Source organism: Heterodontus francisci, chromosome 15, assembly GCF_036365525.1.
Source record: "Heterodontus francisci isolate sHetFra1 chromosome 15, sHetFra1.hap1, whole genome shotgun sequence".
NCBI classification, from domain to species: domain Eukaryota; kingdom Metazoa; phylum Chordata; class Chondrichthyes; order Heterodontiformes; family Heterodontidae; genus Heterodontus; species Heterodontus francisci.
This window is the reverse complement of record NC_090385.1, coordinates 81,899,927-81,919,078: the sequence shown is the minus strand read 5'-3', so window position 1 is coordinate 81,919,078 and position 19,152 is coordinate 81,899,927. Positions and strand designations below refer to the sequence as shown.

General features: G+C 44.1%; 1 protein-coding gene across 8 annotated transcripts in view; it reads right to left on the bottom strand.

Annotated features, from left to right (window-relative positions):
- The window catches only part of p2ry10 (P2Y receptor family member 10), a 93,523-nt gene that overhangs the window by 36,036 nt on the left and 38,335 nt on the right, over positions 1–19,152 (bottom strand). For 2 of the 8 annotated variants that reach the window (XM_068047753.1, XM_068047754.1), the window contains exon 2: positions 5,583–5,720. The exons of the other annotated variants lie outside the window; for them this stretch is intronic. The gene's annotated coding sequence lies outside the window, so the exon portion shown is untranslated. The remainder of the gene's footprint in view (positions 1–5,582; positions 5,721–19,152) is intronic. 8 annotated transcript variants of the gene reach the window in all.

Below are 19,152 nucleotides of genomic sequence, written 5' to 3'. Positions count from 1 at the left end.
GCATATCCTTGTCATTAATGTTCCCTCCCCTAGAGAAAAAAGATTCAAGGACTCCCCCTTCATTTTTAGCCACCGGTGTGAATCACACATCATGCGTAAGTCGACACGGTGCGGAGCTAACCAGAAATATGGGAGAGTTGAAGTCATGCATAGAGACTGAGGACGTAACTGGAAGAGTCAGGGGAGGGAACTAATCATCATTGAATGTCCCCAGAGCGGATTTATGGTGGTATTGCGGAGGAAAAATCCTGAGACAGACCCTACCCTCCCAGTGGAAGGGGACGTGCGCAATTGTTCAATTGGCAATACCATTCACCTTGGCATTTGAGAAACAAAAGATAATAACGAGGGAAAGGGATAAAAGGGAAGCGATAGCGAACTCTTTTGACGACCAGGTATACATGGATTTCATAGGGCCCTGATGAATTCAAGGCCCGAAACCAAATAACCGCCGGTTTCGAGTCTTTGTTTTGGTGGGTCACGATTAACAAAAATGTAGATTTGGATAAATTATATTTATTACAACCAACAAAGATTTATAAATTATACTAGAGATGCGGTAAAAGGTATAGCTGAACAATTAGATGCCACTAGTAGAATGGCTTGGGAAAATCGACTGGCTCTAGATATGATCTTAGCAGAAAAAGGAGGCGTATGTATAATGTTAGGAGGGAAATGTTGCACATTCATCCCAAATAACACAGCACCCGATGGTTCAATCACCCGAGCACTGCAAGGGTTAACAACTTTAGAGGAAGGGATGGCTGAAAATTCAGGAGCAGACACTTCCCTGACGGGGTGGCTTGAATCCTGGTTTGGAAAATGGAAAGGCATGATAATCTCGGTTTTTACCTCCCTGATCATGGTTGTCGGAATACTAATAGCCATCGGGTGTTGTATTATTCCTTGTGTAAGAGGGCTGACACAGCGATTGATTGAGACAGCTTTGACGAAGCAGATGTCAATACAAAGAGGCCAGGAAGAGAGTATGTACCTGTTAGGTAATGACAAAGTGGATAGTATCAACGGAAATACAGACATTGAAAAGGCGGCTGAAATAATGCTCAGAGAATTTGAGAGGACATATGAGAACCCTCCGCAGTATGTAGAAAACAACAAGGATTAAGTAAAAGAAAAGGGGGAATTGTGAGAATAAGAAATACTGAAATGTTGTTTCTACAGCTTGTGGAAAATTACCGAGAAGTCATTTCTACACAACATAATGAAATCACTGAAAAAGAGAACTGATAAGGGTATGTAAGTAAAGACCTTGAGACAGTACAGCAGTTAAAAATTGTGCTTATGCAGAGAAAAGAAAAACAGCAAGAGTTAGAACAAAGGATGTAGTGAATGAGTAACTGACAACTGCAAGTTAAAACACACACAATGGAGAACCAAATAAGGTAAAACAAAAACAAGAGTTAGGGGCTAGAAAGTTAGAGTAGGGGGAGAAGTAAACAGAGGAGGAGACTGTAGCAACCATAGGATAGGTTAGTGTCATAATACGTTATAACCAATAATGTAAAATAAAGGCGTGGACAAATGGATTTGTATTGTATAAACATGAACTGAATATGTTGATCGGTGTGCCTGCTTGTAGGACAGCCGATCTTGCAAGAACGTTAAATAAACTTACTTCTTCAGAGTTTGACTTGGTGTAAATTATTATTAAGTGGGCTACGTTTCTCACACCAGGGGAAAGCAACAACAGCCAAGTTTGTGGCATCATGGATGGCTTTGCTGCACAGCAGGGGCGGAAAAAGACTGGGAGAGCTATAGTGATAGGAGATTCAATTGTAAGGGAAACAGACAGGTGTTTCTGTGGCCGCAAATGAGATTCCAGGATGGTATGTTGCCTCTCTGGTGAAAGGGTCAAGGATGTCTCGGAGCGGCTGCAAGACATTCTGAAGGGGGAGGGTGAACAGCCAGTGGTCGTGGTACATGTTGGTACCAACGACACAGGTAGAAAAAGGTATGAGGTCCTGCAAGATGAATTAAAGGAGTTAGGAGTTAAATTAAAAAGCAGGACCTCAAAGGTAGTAATCTCAGAATTACATCCTGTGCCACGTGTTAGTGAGTATAGGAACAGGAGAATAGTCTAGATGAATACATGGCTGGAGAAATGGTGCAGGAGGGAGGGATTTAGATTCCTGGATATCGGGACCGGTTCTGGGGAAGGTGGGACCTGTACAAGCGGGACGGGTTACACTCAGGCAGGACTGTAACCGATGTCAGCACAGGGGCGTTTGCTAGTGCTGTTGGGGAGGATTTAAACTAGAATGGCAGGGGGATGGGAACCTGAGCAGGGATGAGGAGGAGGAAACAAGGATAGAAACGAAAGACAGGAAACAAAAAGGCAAAAGTGGAAGGCATAGAAATCGAGGGCAAGAAACAAATAGGGCCATAGTGCAAAATAATGCTAAGATAACCAAGAATGTTAAAAAAAGCCGAAAGGCATTGTGTCTCAATGCGCATTCACAATAAAGTAGGCAAATTAACCGCACAAATAAATGTAAATGAGTACGATACAGTTGCGATTACGGAGACATGGCGGTGATGAAGGATGGGAACAAAGGGTATTCAATATTTAGGAAGGACAGGCAAAAAGGGAAAGGAGGTGGAGTAGCATTGTTAGTCAAAGAGGAAATCAATACAATAGTGAGGAAGGATATTAGCTCGGAGAATTCTGATGTGGAATCTGTATGGGTGGAGCTAAGAAACACCAAGGGGCAGAAAACATTGGTGGGGGTTGTATATAGACCCCCAAACAGCAGTGGTGATGTAGAGGATGGCATTAAACAGGAAATTAGAGATGCATGCAATAAGGGTGCAATTGTAATTATGGGTGACATTAATCTACGTATAGAATTGGCAAACCAAATTAGCAGTAATGCGGTAGAGGAGGAATTCATGGAATGCGTACGTGATGATTTTTTCAACCAATACGTTGAGGAACCAACTAGAGAACAGGCATCCTAGACTGGGCATTATGTAATGAGAAAGGATTAGTTAACAATCTTGTTGTGCGGGGTCCCTTGGAGAAGAGCGACCATAACATGATAGAATTCTTCATTAAGATGGAGAGTGAGACAGTTGATTCCAAGACTCGGGTCCTGACTCTAAGTAAAGGAAACTATGAAGGTATGAGGCACTAGTTGGCTATGATGGATTGGGGAACGTTACTTAAAGGGTTGACAGTGGATAGGCAATGGCTAGCATTTAAAGTGCGCATGGATACATTACAACAATTGTTCATTCCTGTCTGATGCAAAAATAAAACAGGGAGGCTGGCTCGACCATGGCTTACAAAAGAAATTAGGGATAGTATTAGATCCAAGGAGGAGAAATATAAAATGGCCAGAACAAGCAGCAAACCTGAGGATTGAGAGCAGTTTAGAATTCAGCAAAGGAGGACAAAGGGATCGATTAAGAAGGGGAAAATAGAGTATGAGAGTAAGCTTTCAGAGAACATAGAAACTGACTGCAAAAGCTTCTATAGATATGTGAAGACAAAAAGATTAGTGAAGACAAATGTGGGTCCCTTACAGTCAGAAACGGGGGAATTTATAATGGGGAACAAAGAAATGGCAGACCAATTAAATACATACTTTGGTTCTGTATTCACAAAGGAGGACACAAATTACCTCCTGGAAATGTTGGGGAACATAGGGTCTAGAGAGAAGGAGGAATTTATGAAATCAGTATGAGTAGGGAAATGGTGTTAGGGAAATTGATGGGATTGAAGGCCGATAAATCCCCCGGGCCTGATAATCTATATCCCAGAGTACTTAAGGAAGTGGCCTATAAACTGTGGTACAGTTCCAACGGATTGCAGGGTAGCTAATGTAACCCTACTATTTAAAAAAGGAGGTAGAGAGAAAACAGGGAATTATAGACTGGTTCGCCTGACATCCAGAGTGGGGAAAATGCTAGAGTCTATTCTCAAAGATGTAATTGCAGAGCACTTGGAAAACAATGACAGGATCAGACAAAGTCAACATGGATTTACAAAAAGGAAATCATGCTTGACAAATCTACTGGAATTTTTTTGAAGATGTAACTAGTAGAATAGATAAGGGAGAACCAGTGGATGTGGTATATTTGGACTTTCAGAAGGCTTTCGATAAGGTCCCACATAAGAGATTAGCATGCAAAATTAAAGCACATGGGATTGGGGGTAAGGTACTGACATGGACAGAGAACCGGTTGGCAGACAGGAAACAAAGAGTCGGAATAAACGGGCCTTTTTCCGTGTAGCAGGCAGTGACTAGTGGGGTACCGCAGGGATCAGTGCTAGGACCCCCGCTATTCACAATATGTATTAATGATATAGATGAGGGAATTAAATGTAACATATCCAAGTTTGCAGATGACACAAAGCTGGGTGGAAGTGTGAGCTGTGAGGATGATGCAGAGAAGCTCCAGTGTGATTTGGACAGGTTGAGTGATTGGGCAAATACATGGCAGATGCAGTATAATGTGGATAAATGTGAGGTTATCCACTTTGGTGGCAAAAACAGAAAGGCAGATTATTATCTGAATGGTGATAGATTGAGAAAGGGGGATGTGCAGCGATACCTGGGTGTCCTTGTGCACCAGTTGCTGAAAGTAAGCATGGAGGTCCGGGAGGCAGTTAAGAAGGCAAATGGTATATTGGCCTTCATAGCAAGAGGATTCGAGTACAGGAGCAAGGATGTCTTGCTGCAATTATACAGGGCCTTGGTAAGACCACATCTGGAATATCGTATGCAGTTTTGGTCTCCTTATCTGAGGAAGGATGTTCTTGCTATGGAGGGAGTGCAGCAAAGGTTCACCAGACTGATTCCTGGGATGGCAGGACTGATGTATGAAGAGAGATTGGGTCGATTAGGCTTGTATTCACTAGAGTTTAGAAGAATGAGAGAGGATCTCATATAAACCTACAAAATTCTAACAGGACTGGACAGACTAGATGCAGGAAGGATTTTCCCGATGGCAGGGGAGTCCAGGACCAGTGTCACTGTCTAAGGATAAGGGGTAAGCCATTTAAGACTGAGATGAGGAGGGATTTCTTCACCCAGAGAATGGTGAACCTGCGGAATTCTCTACCACAGAAAGCAGTTGAGGCCAAATTATTAAATATATTCAAGAAAGAGTTAGATATAGTTCTTAGGACTAAAGGGATCAAGAGATACGGGGAGAAAGCGGGAATAGGGTACTGAGTTTGGATGATCAGCCATGATCGTATTGAGTGGTGGTGCAGGCTCGAAGGGACGAATGGCCTACTCCTGCTCCTATTTTTCTATGTTTCTATCCACTACCCTCCTCTTCACGACCTGCAAGTTCCCCTCCAAGTCACACACCATCCCTGGCTTGGAAGTACATCACTGTTCCTTCACTGTCACTGGGTCAAAATCCTGGAACTTCCTCTCTAACAGCACTGTGTGTGTGCCTACACCATACAGACTGCAACAGTTCATGAAGGCAGCTCACCACTACCTTCTCAAGTTCAATTAGGGATGGGCAATAAATGCTGGCCTTGTCAGTGATGCCCATATCCCATGAACGAGTTTAAAAAAAAGCATGGAATGCAACATCTTTACCTGCACTTCCGTCCACATTTGTGCGCCTGTTTTAAATAGCTTTTTACTTTGTCACCACAGAACTGTGGTGGATGTTCATACTGACTGTTAAATGTTCTGAAATTTAACAGTGGCTGTGATCTCAGTTCCAGTGATGTCCTTTTAAGGAAAAAAGTGAGATGAGAATTTGGTTGGTATAAAGTCCGATGACGTTGTGTACCCAAAACTTCCAAAAACATTTGTCCAAGTTCCACACAAATTGCTATCAGTTAAACTCAAAGCTGTCGGGATTCCCAGGTCAGTCTTGGAAATGGATAAAGACATTGGCTGAAGGGCAGAAAATAATGCGTACTGATTGGTGGAATTATTGCTGTACTGGGATGCTGCTGAGCTGAGTGCTCAGAGACCACTGTGGGGATTGTGCCAATATTTTCGAAGGGTCCATGGGATTGTGTCAATATGTCATGGCTAGTTATCAAAAAAAATTATCAAAACCATGTGTGGTGTTCAAATTTGTATCTTTGCAGTTCAAGGTGACGGATATCAGTGCTGAGAAATGGCACACTGAGGCCAAGTTGCACCCCACTACTACACAGATGAGTTAAGGAAACTCAGCAAAGACTAATGATTGAGTCAATGATCATTCTAATGACTAATAAGGAATGTAGAAGTTACCGAGAAATTCAGTTAAATCTGTTTAAGGATGCTCTCAAACTTAGACTGGCTGTACGTCCCCAGTGACGTTCCTCAATAATTCTGAGAACTATCAGCCGATTCTATCATTGGTGATTTGCAATTATCATCCTTATAACTGGGTTATTTGGCTGACTGACAATGTTGCCTTGCAATCCAACTGGGTGTACTTTGATTTTTGAATTTCACCATTTTGATAATATATGATGTGTTGAGCTAAGTGTAGCTCACAGGTTCCTAGATCAACTTCACAAACTTGAAACTGAGCTGTTAGAGAAAAAAAAAGTCACAGGCTCCAGAAATGAAACTGGGTTCAGAGTTTCAAAAACATGGAATTCTAAATAAAATCCAAATTTTGGATTTTCGTTCATACAAATGGCTTGAATTTATGCTGGCCATTCTGTGCTGATCTCTCTGCCTTGTTTTCTGAGATTTTTCCATGTGTGACTGCAACTCACATTGTTCACTAGTGGCTTCAAAATTATCAATGCTTTCTGTCACACAGCCTGCCTCGATGCCCTGGGTCCCGGGTCCCATGAGGATTTAAGGGGTACATTGGTGACAGCTCAATTATTCTGAAATGACAGATGCTCTTCCAACTAATTTCTACCCATTGATTCTCACAGGACACAAGATTAACGGGGTCAGCTTTTGCAGGTTTCCACTCTGTGCTGGCAACGTGCCCCACTGATTGCACAGATATGGGAAAATTTACCTTAATATCAGTTGATGCATTACTACCTATAGCAGTAAAAATGTATTTGGAGTAGATCTCAGGTTAGCTGTGTGTTTTTTGAAAAACTGATTGCTGCAAAGGACAGATTTGCAAACTGTGATTCCCAGCTATTTGATAGACCAGCCAGGGGATCTGCAAGATGATCACATTTCTACCCATTTGGCATCAGGATTTTGTATTTTTCTGCTTATCGACATACCATATATCAATATATCTATCCATATCCTCTCCATCACCAAGACTGCCTACTTTCGCCTCAGGTACATCACCCGGCTCCACCCCTGCCTCAGCTCATCTGTTACTGCAACCCTCATCCTTGTCTTTGCTATCTCTGGACTCAACAATTCCAAATAACATTCGTGCCATGCAAGTACTACGAAATGACCATCTCCAACAGGATAGTGTCTAATCATCTACCCTTCCTGTTCAACCGCATTACTATTGCCGAATTTCCCACCATTAAAATCCTGGGGGTTCAATGAAGAGTGCAGCAGGGCATGGCAGGAGCACCACCAGGCATGCCTAAAAATGAGTGTCAGCTGGGTGAAGCTACAACACAGGACTGCTTGCATGCCCAATAGCAGAAACAGCATGCAATAGACAGGGCGAAGCGATCCCACAACCAATTGATCAGATCCAAGCTTTGCAGTCCGGCCACATCCAGTCATGAATGGTGGTGGACAATTGGACAATTAACAGGAGGATGATGCCCCACAAATATCACCATCCTCAATGATGGGGGAGCCCAGCACATCAGCGTAAAACATAAGGCTGAAGCTTTTGCATCCATCTTCAGCCAATCCGATTCACTCCACGTGATATCAAGAAACGACTGAAGGCACTGGATAGTGCAAAGACTATGGGCCCTGACAACATTCCTGCTGAGGACATGATATCCATGCTTATTGCCATGCAGGCGCAGACTGCTGTCATCATGGCTATGGATACCAGTGCTCAAAAGAGGCTTGCAGGTTCTAACAGCAGTCCAGCAATCTGTGCTCCAACAAATTATTAGACTTTCTGAGATGCCGTCTGTGAGAATAAGAAATACTGAAATGTTGTTTCTACAGCTTGTGGAAAATTACCAAGAAGTCATTTCTACACAACATAATGAAATCACTGAAAAAGAGAACTGATAAGGGTATGTAAGTAAAGACCTTGAGACAGTACAGCAGTTAAAAATTGTGCTTAGGCAGAGAAAAGAAAAACAGCAAGAGTTAGAACCAAGGATGTAGTGAATAAGAAACTGCCCCACTAAGATAAAGGCTGACAGCTGCAAGTTAAAACACACAATGGAGAGCCAAATAAGGTAAAACAAAAACAAGAGTTAGGGGCTAGAAAGTTAGAGTAGGGGGAGAAGTAAACAGAGGAGGAGACTGTAGCAACCATAGGATAGGTTAGTGTCATAATACGTTATAACCAATAATGTAAAATAAAGGCGTGGACAAATGGATTTGTATTGTATAAACATGAACTAAATATGTTGATGGGTGTGCCTGCTTGTAGGACACCCGATCTTGCAAGAACATTAAATAAACTTACTTCTTCAGAGTCTGACTTGGTGTAAATTATTATTAAGTGGGCTACATTTCTCACACCGTCCCATGGGAGTGGCAGTGGCTCCATGGAGCATGAACCAGCTGTCCTTTCTCAGGATGACAATATTCCTGCTCCGTCCACTGCCACACTGACAGTGTCCCTTACTTTTGCCTGTCAGTCAGCCAGCCCAAACTGCTGCCACCGTGCCATAGTGGTGCTGTCTAAAGTTGGGTCCACAGGACCTGGAGCTGCTCGAGGTCGTCCTGCAAGGCCATCTGCGGTTTCTGCCAGTGAAAGTCAGCAGCCTTCCACTAGCCACGCTGCAAACATTGGGCTAGCACTGTGTAGGAGCACTAGGACAGGCAAAGGCACCAGCAAGAAAGGCACTAAGGTGAAGGTGACAGCTACAAGGGTAAATAGTTCATTTATGTTTGTATATTTGAATGTTTTGTTGCATAAAGATGCTATGTAAAGGATTCTGTTAGTAGCTGAAATTATTGGATGCTGGCCAAGGGGATACTGTGATGGGCCATCTCAGGTGGATGTAAGAGCGGGCAATGGTGGGCCATGTTGATATGGGGAAGTTGTATCACTGAAATTGGGGCCTGATAATTCACTCTCTCACAGCCCAGCTGGTTAATAGGGGTCCAGGATGCCTTCTCCCTGCCTCTTCCTGTTCCTCTTCCTCATTTCGAATTGGTCTCCGGATCCCTTGAGGTAACGGCTGCACCCTCATAATGGCAAGGTTGTGGAGGACACAGCTGACCACCACAGACATCATGACCCTCTCTGGCATGTACTGCAATGCTCCATCTGAGCGGTCAAGGCAGCTGAACTGCTATTTGAGAAAATGATTGCCTTTTCGATGATGTTCTGAGTGACTCCATGAGTCTCGTTGCCAGCCTGCTCTACTCGCATAGTGGCAGAGGTGGGGTGAGGTGGGGGAGGTTTCATTAGCCATGTGTAGAGGGGGTAGCCTTCATCTTCAAGCAGCCAGCTTCTAGTTTGTCTAGGAGGGCCAAAGATGGCGGGTGTGGCTGACTGGCAGAGGATGAATGCATCATGTCTGCTGCCAGGATAGCGGGTATTCACCAATATGATGGTCTTGGCAGGGGTCTCACACAAACAGCACATTTACATAACGGAGGCCCTTGTGATTCCTAAACTCCTCCCCATTGACTTGGTGGGTCTGTAGAGCCATGTGTGTTCAGCGAAATGACAATGAAGTGCCTTCATCTGGAATAGATGGCCTTTGTGACCTCCCAGATGCTGCAATGGATGGCATACTGGGAAATGTTGCCCATGTCTCCCACTCCTGTCTGGAAAGATCCAACAAAATTGAGGGTAATGCCGACCTTTACAGCCACTGGCAGAGCCATCCTCATCTTGCTATTAGGCTCCAGGTTAGGTTGAAGGAGGTGGCACAGTTCAGTACTCACCTGCTTGTTAAAACCTGAGTCGTCCCAGGCACTGCTCCTGGCTCAGATGTAGGTATGAAAAGTGCTCTTGAGAAACCTTAGAGGGTAGGGCTTTCTGTGTGCAGCCCTCCTCCTCCTCCTCGCAGAGCCTCCCCTCTCTGCATCCTCTGCTCCATGTCCTGGTCATGTTGCAGACCAAGAGGCATCACGACAGCCACCACAGTCCCCTTATCAGGATCAGGTATTCCTCTGTCCCCCCTGACTGTATGCACCAGTGTCTCAAAAACCAATTCCAAAAACATAGAACAGCAGTTCCACAAGCTCAGTCTAAGCATAAGTAAGTCTTAAGTACCTCACTGGCAATTTACTGATTGGACCTCTATTTAGTGCTGGTGCAGGGCCCAACTTGCAGCTGAACACTTGATCTTCTGTGAGTGATGTGCAAATTCGTTGAATGGCCCTGTGTGATCTAAATTTGGAAAATGGGCTTCACATCACCAGGTAGGGCTGTGAGACATCATGATCTCACCAGTTCCGTTGCTTCTGGAGCTCGCAAGGGATGCCCACACAAGTGCCCTTTTCGAGATAGTGTGCCAGCCGGGCTGTGCCGGGAGTGGCTGGCAGCACAGCGCATGCCCCCAGGAGGGCATTCTGGGCCTCCAGTGGTGCTGAATTTTGCACCCACAATATTTGCAGGGAGTCTCGGGTAGTGTGCAATATTTGCAGGGAGTCTCGGGTAGTGTGTTAATATTTGCAGGGAGTCTCTGGGAGTGTGCAATACTTGCAAGGAGTCTCGGGTAGTGTGTTAATATTTGCAGGGAGTCTCTGGGAGTGTGCAATACTTGCAAGGAGTCTCTGGGAGTGTGCAATATTTGCAGGGAGTCTCGGGTAGTGTGTTAATATTTGCAGGGAGTCTCGGGTAGTGTGTTAATATTTGCAAGGAGTCTCGGGTAGTGTGCCAATATTTGCAGGGAGTCTCTGGGTGGGCGCCAATATTTGCAGGGTGTCTCTGGGTGGGTGCCAAAATTTGCAGGGAGTCTCTGGGAGTGTGTTAATATTTGCAGGGAGTCTCTGGGAGTGTGTTAATATTTGCAGGGAGTCTCTGGGAGTGTGCAATATTTGCAGGGAGTCTCTGAGAGTGTGCAATATTTGCAGGGAGACTCGGGTAGTGTGTTAATATTTGCAGGGAGTCTCTGGGAGTGTGCAATATTTGCAGGGAGTCTCGGGTAGTGTGTTAATATTTGCAGGGAGTCTCTGGGAGTGTGCAATACTTGCAAGGAGTCTCTGGGAGTGTGCAATATTTGCAGGGAGTCTCGGGTAGTGTGTTAATATTTGCAGGGAGTCTCTGGGAGTGTGCAATATTTGCAGGGAGTCTCGGGTAGTGTGTTAATATTTGCAGGGAGTCTCTGGGAGTGTGCAATATTTGCAGTGAGTCTCGGGTAGTGTGCCAATATTTGCAGGGAGTTTCCGGTAGTGTGACAATATTTGCAGAGAGTCTCTGGGAGTGTGCCAATATTTGCGGGAAGTTTCCAGTAGTGTGACAATATTTTCAGGGAGTCTCTGGGCGTGTGCCAATATTTGCAGGTAGTCTCTGAGAGTGTGCCAATATTTGCAGGGAGACCTAGGTAGTTTCCAGTATTTACATGGGATCTCTGGAGTATGTTAATATTTAAATGGGGTTCCTGGTGGTTATCACCATTTGCAGGGGATCTCCAGAACTTGCTAATATATACAGTGGATTTCTGGGACTGTACGATCTTTTGCCAGCGTTTTCCCTACATGGAACATTTTAAAATTATTCACTGCTTTGGATAAAGATGCAAATGTTAAGCAACAATGTTTGGCAGCTAGAAAATAAATGAAACATTTTTATTTTCCCTTGGTAAGTATTGAGAATTGTTCACATGTCGTGGTGGTTAACTGGGTGAAACTAGTCTGCATTTGAGATTAACCATGAACCACTGTGTGTGGTGTTAGCTATAAAGGGGAGTGGCGAGAGATTGACTACAGCAATTTCCTCAAAATGCAACAGTTTTCACCAAATAGTCAAAGAACAGCTCATTATTAAAAGTTCTGAATTTATTTATAATTCCATTGTTCTCAATTGAGCACACTGTTTAAAATGCACACTTGCTGGTCATGTTAGAGTAGAGGCAGTTAAGGGAAGATTTAATAGAGGTGTTCCAAATTATGAAGGGTTTTGATGGAGTAGATAGGAAGAAATTGTTTCCATTAGTAGGATAACCAGTGATCACAGGACACGGATTTAAGATAATTGACAAAAGAACTAGAAGTGAGATGCGGCAAATTTTTTTATGCAGAGTTGTTCTAATCTGGAATGCACTGCCTGAAAGGGTGGTGGAAGCAGATTCAATAGTAACTCTCAATAAGGAGTTGGATAAATTCTGAAGGGGAAAAATATTACAGGACAATGGGGAAAGAGCAGGGCAGTGGGTCTCATTTGAAAGCTCTTTCAAAGAGCTGGCAAAGGCATGACAGCCCAAATGGCCTCCTTCTGTGCTGCTAGGTTCTATGATTCTATGCTGTCCTTTCATTTTTCAATTGTACTTAGCAAAGGGAATGGGAGTCCAGTGGAATGGAACACATTTCCCTCAATCAGTCAGTGTTAGCTACAGCACAGCAGATCTCTCCATTCTACCCAGACAACGTGCCAATGCCGCTCCATACTGCTCCAGTGTGGTACTTTTCCCCCATAGCAACTATCCTGGGGGCCTGAGCAAGATTGCCAATTAACAGCAAATGAGCAGTTTTGTGCTGTCAGTCTACACCCATTCACATTTAGATTGAGACTGGCTGACCTCAGGTCACTTAAGATCCTTGGAGCCAGAAGACATAGAAAATTTAATATAGGTTGGATTTGAATTGAATGGTCAGTGCCTAACCCAGTGCCCAACTCAATCCCCCTGTTATTTTAATGGAAGCACTGACCCATTCATTTTAAATGGGCGGCACAGTGGCGCAGTGGTTAGCACCGCAGCCTCACAGCTCCAGGGACCCGGGTTCGATTCTAGGTACTGTCTGTGTGGAGTTTGCAAGTTCTCCCTGTGTCTGCGTGGGTCTTCTCCGGGTGCTCCGGTTTCCTTCCACAAGCCAAAAGACTTGCAGGTTGATAGGTAAATTGGCCATTATAAATTGTCACTAGTATAGGTAGGTGGTAGGGAAATATAGGGACAGGTGGGGATGTTTGGTAGGAATATGGGATTAGTGTAGGATTAGTATAAATGGGTGGTTGATGTTCGGCACAGACTCGGTGGGCCGAAGGGCCTGTTTCAGTGCTGTATCTCTAATCTAATCTAATATGTTAAAATAATAGAAAGATTTTGTACGAGTAGGTTATACATTTATATAGTTGCAATGATGACAGTAATTTCTGCCCAGTATTTCTAATATGTTTTATCTGTCAGCCCTGTGCCTCAAGTAGTGATGGGCTACATGTTCTTCTCTTTGCTAATGGTTTGTAATTTCCATACTTTATAACCATGACCACTTTTTTCCCAACTTCGGTGAAATCAGGAAAATTTACTGCAGTCATGAAAGACACTATATAAATTCAAGTCTGTCTTTAACTGATAGCTCACAGCTAATCTGCCACGATTCTTCCAATTAAAGTTGCATAGACCACAATTGAAAACAGCAACACAAAAGAGGTTTACCTTTCCGAAATTGTGTATTCGGAAATGCCATCAATTTTTCCAGCAGCAAGACTTTTGAATTTGCTTACAAATAATGATCAAAGATCCAGTACACGGTATGATAGAAGAGTGATGCATTACATCAACCTTTTCTTGACTTCCACTTCCATGATAACCTAAGTATTTAGCATTAAAATATCTAGACAGGAAAAGGTTTAAATTGCAAGAGACCATTGGGTCAATTCCACTGGGAACCAGATTTGAAGGCAGGGCAGGTCAAGAATAGAGCTGCTACACTGTAGCCTCAACTCTCCAATCACTGTTCCCTTGGCTCCCCATTCAAAGTGCAGATTATAGAATGGCCTACATGGGCTTAAATAAGTCTTTCAAAGTCATGAAGACTGTTTCCCCGATGAGTCCGTTGGTTAATGCACCACCTGGTGAGTCATGCACAGCAAAGGGGTTCTCAGATCCAAACCCAGGTTCAGTTCCTGGACCATAATGAGGTGACTCATTTCCAGATAGCAAAGCCCTAAGTGGAGTACAATTTGCTTCAGTGTCCCTGGACTGGGGAGGATTCCATCTCACAATAATTCCCGGTGTGCCCAGCAGTTAGGTGTATGGATATTATGCATGCATAAATCAGGATTAGTTATGATGCCATCCATGGTCAAATAGCTCGCTGATACTAATACAGGCTCATGAATGAAGAATTCCTACTTTTCAAGGTAGGGAGTATAAACATTTAGAAGGAGTCTCTGGGAAATAAGATTCAATAAACTGTGATTGGATTTGAAATGTATTAACAACAGTAATTGCAGATCTTTGTCACTGAAAAGGTTTTGTTAAATGCAAAAAAAGGAGTACACATGATTATGGGATGGTCTATTGGCAAATCATATGGGTGTAGGTATTTAGAACATACTGCAACAAGCCATTCTCTGTAGGTTAACCTCAAACATCTTCATTCTGATATATCTGCTCTGTCAGAGTAACACGTGTCATGCAGGCCCCCACCTGCCAAGAATGAGGCACATTAATTTTTCCACATGAACATTAAATTTCAAATTGTTGCTGGGAAGAAGAGAAGGCTTGTGACAAGGGGTTGCCAGGCCCCTGGTTGGAAAGACATTTTTGCATATTAACAGACAGTGCTTGTAGACAAAGGAGCTATTCCCTGCTCCAATTCAATCCACAAATAGACGTCGTCAGACCAGTTAGTCACATGACTAACTGGCTGTTGCAGTGTTTGAACTAGCAGAAAGCTCTTTGCTCCTGGATTGAAAAGACCTCTCCTAGCTGGCTCGCCACAGCCTCTCCTGTCTGCTCCCATTCTTTCTCATGGAACTCCAAAACTCACTGAAGACACATGAACCCCTAGAGAGAAATGTCTCCTACAGTGAACAAGGTTGAAGAAGAATATTGGGCCCCAGCGAAAAGTAAGAATTCCCTACAATCAAGGACTCTACAGTGAGTTTGAGTAACCATAACAACAACTCTTCAAATATTGCCTCAAACCTTTCTACTTTAGCTTTTCTTCTGTTCTATTCTTTCTCTGTTTGCATGTGTGTTTCGTGTATGCATGCTAATGTGGGTGCATTGTGTATCCGTAGGTGTCAACCGAATGTAAGTTTAAGTTTAATAACTTTCACTTTTCTTCTTTAAACCTGAGAAAGCTGGCTTCTTTGCCTTATAATTGGAAAGCGGTGAACAAGGATTCACTAAGGGTGAGCTAAAAATGCAGTGTGTTTAAAATTAAACCCTGTTAGAGTAAGACCAGATGAAGGCTGAAAGGAAACCCTAGACCTCTTTTGCATCTGGTCGTAACAGAAATTTGGGTGCTAGCGTTCGGAATTGACCCACAGACAAGTGAGAGAAATTGGAAGTGGGAAGCCAAATTGTTCCTAAGGAAAAAAAAAACAAGATTAATGCAGGTTTTCTTGTGGTTGTGTGTGATTGAATACTAACATGTCTGTAACTGAAGCTAGTAGCTCTCCAAGCCAGGATGAAGTAACTTGGGATAAGTTAAAAGCACTGTCTATGGAGGAGTTGAGGAAAATGGCTGAGCAGTGTGGGACCACTGTACGTGGCAAGGCTAGAAAGTCTGAACTCCTAAGACTAGCAGCCAACCATTTTACCCTTGAAGCTGAAGAAGCAGAAGCAGTGTTAGAAGTAGACCCAGACAGGGTACTGCTAGCACAGATACAATTGGAACAAAGGAAACTTGAACTAGAAGACAGGGAAAGAGAAACAGAAAGGGAGAGACAGGAAAAAGAGAGAGAGGCAGGAGAGGGAGAAAGAGAGAGCCTTCCAGAAGGAATGTGAAGAAAATGAAAGACAGGAAAATGAAAAAGAGAGAGAGAGAAAGCAAGAGAGGAGAGAGAAAGAGAAAGAATATTGCAGGAAGAATGCGAAGAAAGAGAGCTGAAGCAGCTTGAGTTAACTAGGGGGCAACAGAGTAACCCCAGTGAAAGCATGGCTAATATGGAGGAGCATAATTCAGGGCTGAGTACAAAATTGTTAAAACTAGCTCATCCAATTCCAAAATTCAATGAGGAAGATGTGGAGGAAATTTTTGTGTCCTTTGAGAAACTGGCAAGGCAGCTAAAATGGCCAACTGAGACCTGATCTCTTTTACTACAAAGATAGCTAACCTGAGAAGCCCATGAGGTTTATTCCTTGTGGCAGATGAAAGCTCATCAAATTAAGAACTGACCAAAAATGCTATCCTCGGGGCATATAAATTAGTACCCGAAACCTATCCCCCAAAGTTTAGACCCCTCAAGAAGCAAGCTAATCAAACCTATCTGGAGTTTGAAAGAAGTAAGCAGCTGGCTTTTGACCAGTGGCTGAGGGCTCTTAAAGTACAACTCAGCTATGAGAATCTCAGGGAAGTAGTTCTATTAGAAGAATTTAAAAACTCTCTCCCACTGTCCATATAGACTTGTGTAGAGATGCAGCGGGTCCAGAGAGCCTGACAAGTGGCTGCTCTGGCCAATGAGCTTGTTTTAATTTATGTCAGTTTCCCAGGGGAGAACCTTTCCTAGTCACTGCCACAAATCTGAAAGGGACAAAGGGTGGGAAGGTGATATCTGCCCAGGGAGACCTGGGAGAGAAAAGAAAGCTGTGAGCAAGACTGTGACCTGGAGACTGTGTGCTTCCATTGTAATAAAGCAGGGCATTTAAAAGCTGACTGCTGGAAACTAAAGGGAAACCGGTTGGGTTAATCAGGGTACACCCACTCAGTGAAGAAGCTAACCTGATGGAAAGCACAACAGAACAAGCTGTGGCCTTAACTGCAGTAAGAGTGAGACACAGGAAGCTTACTACTCCAAGTGCAGGATAATTGAATAGGATTCCTGGAGGTTATCAGGGTTTTGTGTTTGAAGGGAAAGTAACCCCAGACCCATCGAGTAGGCCAAGCAAGCCCACAGTGATTCTCAGGGACACAGGGGCCATTAGATCCCTTTTACTAGGAAAAGGCCTGACCTTTCCCCCAGAGAGTGCAGTGAACACCAAAATGGCGGTGAATAGAGTGTGACCTAGTTTCGGGACCGATGACCGTAGGGATTGTCCCTAGATTGCCTGTGGACAGGGTTGACCTGCTCCTAGGTAATGATCTGGCGGGGGTGAAGGTGGTAGCCCCCTCTAGTAGTGAAATAAAGACCGCAGGAGGTCAGAGAGACAAGGCAGTGGTGGGAAACGGATCCCTGCAGTTTCCCTTAATGTGTAGTGGATCAGGTCATGATCAAACCAGCTCCTCCAGAGGAGACTGAATTGGCACTGCAGGCAGATGACCATGAGGTCTGCCTTCCAAGACTTTCTTTGGAAAGTTAGGGAAAGTTTGGAGACCCAGGGAATGAATTAAATGAATTTTCCCTAGCTGAAGCTCAGCGAACTGACACAGAGTTAGCACAGGCTGCCCAGTCTGAAAGTGAAGCAGTGGGAGTCCCTGATTGCTACTATTTAAAGAACAGTAGTTCACCAGTCAGTGGTGCCAGAGAGGTACCACAAGAAATATTAACAAGGGCCCACGAGACTACAGTGGCTGTTTTTTCCGGTATACGAAAGACCAAAGCCTACATAAGACAGCGGTTTGACTGGCCAAAACTCCACAAAGATGTGGTGGAGTACTGCAGGAGTTGCCACATGTGCCAGGTTGAGGGGAAACACGAACCTACAGTGAAACCTGCGCTCCTACGTCCTGTACCACTGTCAGGAGGACCCTCCAGCAGAGGGCTGGTGACCTGTAAAGGATGCCCACCAAGAAAATAAAGGGGACGGGCAGGCACACGGCTAGCAAAAGGTTAGAAAGTGAAGGAGAAAAAGTGCCCAAGAGGGCAGGTTAAAGGAAGTCCAGGAGCAATCCAGATGGAAACCCCTACTGTCCGGTCAGCCAACCCTGAAAAACTTGAAGAATTAGACCCCACATCTTCCCACGTAAATGCAGACTCTAGAAGCACCATAGTTGCTAACAGCATTTACAGGAACCTGCAAAGACAAAGAAAGACCTCTCAGGGACAGAGAAACCGTGAGGGTGATGCCTCACCTTGTTGAAGTGTCACAGGGGAGTGCAGTCAAGTCTGCACAAATACCTGCAGGCAGCAGTGTCCCAGAAAACAAAGGAGAGATTAACAAAGAATCCTCCGCCACAGTCAGAGAAAAAGGGAGCCATCCATCCCCTGAAGTCAAAAGCCTTTGCCTGACTAAGCTAAGCACTGAAAGAGAGTTCAGGATAGACCCGCCCACGACTGACTCTCTTGGAAAAAACTCCAACTTAGGGATAATTAAATCTACCCCCCCCCCCCTCACCACCCCACCCCCGCGCCCCACCTTGGCAGACCTCAACAGGAACAAAGACCCTAGGCAGTCATGGAAATGGGCAAATGAAAGAAAAACTTCCCCAAATAATCACATGGTTACTGGAATGCCAAAAAAGGGAAACTAAAGCAGCACTGGCATCAAGAAAAGACAGTTTTAATAAGTTTTAGGATTCATGAATGAATGGGAATGAATGAGAGAAATGCATGGTTTGCTGTATCTTATATTTTCTCTCAACTCTTTTAATGAATGCATTTTTCTCAAATCGCATGGGGTGTGTCATACAGGCCCCCACCTGCCAAAAATGAGCCACATTAATTTCGCCACATGGACATTAAATTTCAAATTGTTGCTGGGAAGAAGAGAAGGCCTGTGACAAGCAGTCGCCAGGCCCCTGGCTGGAAATTTTTTTTTGCATCTTAACAGACAGTGCTTGCTCCAATTCAATCCACAAACAGACGTGGTCAGACCAGTTAGTCACATGACTAACTGGCTGTTGCAGTGTTTGAACTAGCAGAAAGTTGTTTGCTCCTGGATTGAAAAGACCACTCCTGGCTGGCCCGCCACAGCCTCTCCTGTCTGCTCCCATTCTTTCTCATGGAACTCCAAAACCCACTGAAGCCACATGAACCCCAAGAGAGAAAAGTCTCCTACAGTGAACAAGGTTTAAGAAGAATATTGGGCCCCAGAGAAAAGTAAGAATTACCTACAATCAAGGACTCTACAGTGAG